The 7030-nt window shown below is 31.9% G+C and overlaps 1 pseudogene; it reads right to left on the bottom strand.

Moving 5' to 3' along the window:
- Positions 1-3553: 3553 nt before the first annotated feature.
- On the bottom strand, positions 3554-3644 carry LOC147821583 (U2 spliceosomal RNA; annotated as a pseudogene).
- Between the last annotated feature and the right edge of the window lie 3386 nt (positions 3645-7030).

A 7030-nucleotide genomic window follows, 5' to 3' on the forward strand; every position in this document is an offset into this window, starting at 1 on the left:
GATAAACACCACATTTTCTTTATTCATTTATCTGTTGATGGACATATAGGTTGCTTCCAAGATTAAGGTAATATGAAGGTGCTGCTATAAACATGGGTATATAAGGGGCCGGGGATTTAGCTCAGTGATTCTGCCATCTGCCTTGCAAGCACAAGGACCCAACTTCGATGCCTGGTAAAACAAACAAACAAACAAAAAAACACATGGGTATATATAAAAAGCAAACTAAAAGATAGATAACAAGAAGTGGGGTGAAAGATCTTTCTCAAATGGGAAGGGATCAGGAGATGCTGGGTTGCAGGAGAAGGAGAGGGAAATAGGATGAAAAAAAGGAAATAAATTGTGTTTGTCAACATTACGTACTGCAAACATATATAATAAAAATAAAATTGTAAAAATAAAACCTTCTTTTTATTCCTGGTCTCTTTTTCCCCAACTACATATGCTGTATGGCCTCATTTAAAAATGACAATTAGTTGAAATTTCATTTTCTCTCCCTTTAGAACCCCTCACACATTTATTTCCTCTTCTAGCCGATGTTTTTCTTCATGAATAGTCATTTCATTTTCTTATCATCTCCCTTAGTTACATTGACCACTTGTCCTGCATTTAGATTAATTATTCATGTGTGCTTTAGATCAACTAAAACTTATGCTGCAGTCACTTCTACAGGTGAATATTTGTAAATTGAAACAAATCACTGTGGTTAAATATCACAATGAGTTGAGGACAGTTAATGTCACCTATATCATTAATTTGATCACTGTATTTTCTTTGGATGGTTCCCATTTGTATTTCTTTTCTCCACAACTGTTACTTCCTCTAAAATCTTACCCATAGAGCCAATATATGCCCATTTCTTCAAATTCTCACTTTATATTTATATTTATGTTTAGTATATAACTATGATAGTCCCCTACATTACAATAATAAACCTTTAGCTATCTATCATTTATCCATTTATAGGTAAATTATGTCACTTTTCCCCACTCCTGCCAATTCATTTTATAGTCATCTTTCTCTTAATGGAAAGACAATCACATGCTTTTGGTGAAAAAAAAACTAAAATATTTATCTAATATCTGTCAGTTACCGGGAATCTTACTTTCTTTTATGTTTCTTTCAAAAAATAGTTACAACCATGAAACCTCCCTCTTCTTTCTCTTCCTCTTCCTTTTCCTCTTACTCTTCCTATTCTTCTTCTTGTATTTATATGTATAATTTAGGATATACCGGCTTTGTAGAGGACAATAGTACTCGACCAAAAATACTAAATTACCTTTGTTAGTGATTCCCCAGTATTTGTGCTTTTAAAATATAACTCAGGGCTGGGAATTTAGCTCAGTGGTTCTGCCACCACCTTGCAAGCACAAGGATCCGAGTTCAATCCCCGGTACCAAAAAAATAAATAAATAAATAAAATATAACTCAAGCAATGCTGATATGAACTTCTAGTTAAGAGAAACAACACTCTTCTCTAAGGATACAGAGTGCAAGCTTTTAGAAGTTACCCCAAAATTATAAAAGGCAACAGAAAATTAAGTATTTTTTCTTTTGACAGATGAGAGCGAAAGAGTAAAATATTTGAATTCTGATTCTTTGAGGTATTTTATTTACACATACCTTGATATTATTCATACTTGTGGAAGCAACTGAAATTGTCAAGGGCTTTGGATTCATACAGAACTGCAAACACATGCCATTCTAGCTATTTGCCTTTACAGATGTTACTTTGACATCATAAGTTTCATTTTCTTTTTTCATTTGTAAAATTAGAAAGTCACAGTACAAGCCTCATTGAAGGACTGTAAGAACGAAGTGAGATAAATATGTAAAGGATTTAAGAGGCTAGAAGTGTATCTCTGTGATAGAGCATATAATTACCATTCATAAAGCCCCAGGTTCAACTTCTAGCAACACAAAAGTGAAAGTATTTAGGAGCTTCCAAGAGGGCTGAGCTTAAATGCCCATCATTAGTCTCTTCTTTCATAAGTAAGAACCAAAGCAACCAGTGAATAGGTGCATTTTGGAGGTTAATGACTATAGGAGAGTGCTGGATCTCAGTAAGAGAAATGTTGAAACCTTTTAAGGCTCTGTGGCTTGAGACAGCTGCCAAAAAGAGGAACAAAGCATATTGACAATTATGACCTTGCCTTCTTAACTTGGCAGGAAGCTTCCCTTTGCAAAGAAGAATTTGAATGGTAATTTTAGCTCATGATGACTTTCACAAATGTTTCAGCTCTGTAGCTCAATTAAGCTTCAGCAATGAGGAATCTGAACATAGTTTGCTTTGGAGAAGGAATTTACTTTGTCTCTTCATCAACTCCCAGATTCCAAGCTTGATACTACCTTGATCAGGGAACTATTATTTGAATTCATACTCCTCTAGGTGTCAGAAACTTTTTTGTACTCCAATCCATAAAATGCCACAGACATTTCACTACACTGCCATAGCAGATTACCATCTCATGGAACTAATTTGACCAAGAAGAAAATTTGTGAGTCTCATTACAAAAGCTAACATAGCACCCTGCACCATAGAAGATAAGTGTTTTAGCAAATAAGATGGAGGGATACTGCTTCCAAGTAATTAGAAATGAAAGCATTTGTCCTCTAGACCTAAGGCAGCAGAAGCCAAGTTTGGAATGACACTACTTCCAGGATAGAGAGCTGCTACATCCCCCTTATATTCAGCCACTTGACACCTTGTACCATAAGCCAGCAGCTGGTAGACCTGCAGTACTGCTGGGGCAGAGAAACAGGTGCTGTGGTTCTCCACCACCTTCCTTGGCAGTTAACTGCTATACACCAGTACCACCACCAGGTATGAAGGAAAGTATGCATGCCCTCCATCACTGCTGGAGCTTCCAGTGATAAAGCACCTTGCAGGCAGCAGAATTTTCTCCTGAAGTGCCTAAGGTCCACTCTGCACACAGTATCTGTACCCCCACAGAGAGATCAACCACACAGGGGTTATCCTACTCCAGTGTACACCAAAGCTTCCTTGCCCACTAGAGTGTCCCCATTTCTGCATGACCCTCAGAGATAGTAGATCTCTCCAATTCCACCTCAAATCAAGCTCCCCAAAAAAGTACTGCAGGGATATTATACTACAGTCTTTTGCTGGAAACAAAGCTAACATCTTTCTGGATCCAAGACACATTGTCAGGAGAAAACACTTCACTACAAAAGCCACCTTATAAAAGTGATAGAGATAACTAATTTACTAGTTGTCCAAATTGCAATCTAGTGTAGGAGAAATGTGAAAAAAAAAACCAAGGTAACACCATGCCATAAATAGAACAAAGTAAATCTCTTGTGATACATCACAAATAAAATATTGATAATGTATTGATAAATAATTGAAAATAATGATAAAGGAAGATCAATGTGAGTCAAGAGAGCACAGATTTATAGTTGATCAAACTTAACGTAAATGATATTAATGAGAGGTGTACTGAAAATATAAACATCTTGGAAAATAACCAAATAGAAGTTATTAAAGATGTAAAGCTCAAGAAGCCATATAAAAATAAAATTGAAAGCCTAAACAACAGAGTAGCACAGGCTAAAAAAGAAATATGAAATTTGAAGATGAGTGTTTAATACTACACTTGATCTTAGCCAAAAGGCTGAGAAGCGATGAAGAAGATGAGTATTTTGAGATAACCTATCTGACAAAAAAAAGAGAATTAAGACCTTTGGAATGCCAGGTATTTTTGGAATACCTAGAGGGGAAGAAAAGGAACAATGGGTATATAAAATATTTAATAAAATAATAGCTGAAAACTTCCCAAATCTTTAGAAAGATATGGACATCAAGGTTCAGAAGGCTCATGGGACTCCAATATTAGCATGAATAGAAAAAAATTTCTTACCATAGCATATCATAATCAAACTGTCAAAAGAATGAGAAAAAGATAAAATTTTAAAATCAGTAAAAGGAATACACTAAATTCTTTATGTGAGAATACCTATTAGATGAATAGCATATCTCACAGCAGAAAGCTTCCAGACTGACAAGGGATGGTGGAATGGCATATTCCAAGTTCTGAAATACAATAAACTTGTCAATTAATAATGCCACACTATCAAAGTTATCTTTCATTAATTAAGGAGAAATGACTTCAAGGCATGTGAAAACTGAAGAAATTCATTACTACTAAAGCAATTTTACAAAAGATGCTTAAGCAAGTCCTACCACCAGATGGAAATCAAAGATAAGTACAATCATAAAATATAGAATGTACAGGAAAAGCCAATGCAAAAAAGAGAAATAGAAAAGAATCAAACCTTATTAATACAACAAAGCCATCAATCCACAAGGATGAACAACGTAGGAAGAAACAGAGAGAAGGAAATTAAAAACAAATAAAACATTTTAAATTATAGGTATAAGTACTTACTTATCAATAACATCCCAGACCTTAAAAATACTAAATTCCTTAAGCAAAATATATGTACTGGATAATGAATTCAATAATAAGGCCCAAACACACACTGCCTATGAGAAGTTCATTTCACATATAAATGACACAGAGAGACAAAAGGAAAAGGACAGATTAATATAGTCTGTGAAATCAGAAATCAAAAGTAAGCAGTAGTAAGCTATTCTTAAATAAGAAAAAATAGACCAAAATATATAAACTGAAAAAGGTACAAAGAAAGTGACTATTTGATGATCAAGTGATCAATTCAACAGAAAGACATAATGATTTTTATGTGAACTTAATGTATAAATACCCAATTTCATAAAATAAACATAATTAAATCTAAAAGGAGATAAAAGAACCAACACAATAATAGTGGGTCTTCACTACCCCCACTTTCATCAATGAAGAGATTATCTAGAGAAAATATCAACAAATAAAGAATAGAGTTAATACTATAAATCTAATGGACTTAATGGATATTTACAGGACATTTCATCAAATGGATGCAGAATACACATTCTTCTTCTAAGCACATGGAACATTCTTGAGAGTAGACCCTATATAAGGCTTCAATCCAAGTCTCAAGAAATTCAAAACAGTTATAATCATGTTATGCATCTATTCTCACCAAAGTGGAATATACATAGAATGAAACAAACACATTCTTGTAACAAATATATGTGAATTAGAAAACCTTTGTTCACTGAAGAAATTAAAGGGAAATAAAAAAATTTTATTAAAACGTATCATAATGGAAACATATCATACCAAAACTTATGTGATACAACAAATACAGTATTGAGGATAGTTACAGCATTAGATGTTTATATAATATGCAATAATTAAAAAAGCAACCTGATGATTAATTTCAAATTACTAGGAAGTACAAGAGAAATCCAAGCCCAAACTTTGAAGAAAAGAAATAAAGAACAAAGCAGAAATAAATAGAACAGACACAGAAAATAAATTAAGATAAACAAAACAAAGAGCTGCTTTTTGGAAAATTTAAACAAAATTGACAATTCTTTTGCAACACTAAGATAAAAGCAGAAGAGAAATAAAATTAGAGGTGGAAATGTGACCTTGAAACTGATATCACAGTAGTGAAAAGTATCACTAAAGGCTATAACGAACAACTACATGCAAACAAATTGAAAAACAAAGAAGAAATAGATAAATTTCTCAATATATATAACTACCATCATTGAGTCATAAATTTACAGAAAGCCTAAGGAGTGAAATAATGTAAAAGGAAATTGAATCAGTAATAAAAAATTCTCTCCCAATGGAAAAGTCCAGGAACAAATAGCTTCAATGATGAATTCTTCCTAAACTTTCTGGAAGAAAAATTCTAATTCTTTGCAACCTATTCCAAAATAAAATTTAGAGGTTAGGAATTATTGCAAACTTAGTTCATAAACACAAAATTGCCCTGATAAAAAAATTAGACAACATACTAGAAAAGGAAAGATGTGTTCTAACATCTCTAATTAACACGGATATAGAATCTCTTAACAATATACTAAGAAACAAATCCATCAGCACATCAAATATGATAACAAAGACATAACTTCATATCCACATTTTTAAGTCCACTCTTCAAATTGGACACTATATGAAATCAACCTAGATGCTCCCCAATGGATAAACAGAATAAAAATGTGGGATATATATATATATGTACAATGGAATGTTATTCAGCTATTAAAAATGATATCATTTGTGGGAAAAATGAAGGAAACTACTTGTTGTGCTATGTGAAATATGAGTAACAGAAAAGCAAATATTGTTTGTTCTCTTTCATATGTGGAACTAAAACAAGCATCAAGGTCGCATGAAGTAACATAATAATTACTAGATGCTGGGAGGAGTAGGGGGAGCAGGACTAGAGGAGAGTTGGATAATAATTATATCAACATAGGATGAATAAGTTCTAGTGTTCTACAACACAGTAGGTGACTATATTGTATAATAAAACAGTATATATTTTATGAATAACTACAAGAGAAGAGCTCAATGGCTCCAAGCACAAAGTAATGATAAAGGGATAAAAATGTTAATCATCCTTATTTTATCAGTACGTATTATAAACACATGTTGACGTATTATGACTGATAATATACAATTATTGCCTGTTAATAAAGATATTTTCATATATTAAGACAGAATTTCATGACAATTATTAAATTGTGATATTACTGCTTAAATCTTAACAATTAAAATATTAAAATTGTCAAATCCTCAGAATATTATAATATTATAATTTTATATTATAATTTATATTATTATAATTTTATATTACAATTTATAATATTTTATAATATATAATATTATAATTTATAATATATATAAAATAATATAATTTATAATATATTATAATTTATAATATATATAAAATAATATAATTTATAATATATTATAATTTATAATATTATAATTTTTAAAAAAATAAGTAAAAGGTAATCAATTACTTGATATTAACATATATGTTTAAATGTTAGGCCTTTAAAATGTTCTCATGCTGGGTGTAGTGGTGAATGCCTGTAATCCCACCACTAGAGATGCTGAGGCAGGAAAATCACCATTAGTTCAATGAC

This window comes from Heterocephalus glaber, unplaced genomic scaffold (assembly GCF_053883595.1).
Source record: "Heterocephalus glaber isolate CG9 unplaced genomic scaffold, H.glaber_assembly_v1.0 deba00001729, whole genome shotgun sequence".
Lineage (NCBI taxonomy): Eukaryota > Metazoa > Chordata > Mammalia > Rodentia > Bathyergidae > Heterocephalus > Heterocephalus glaber.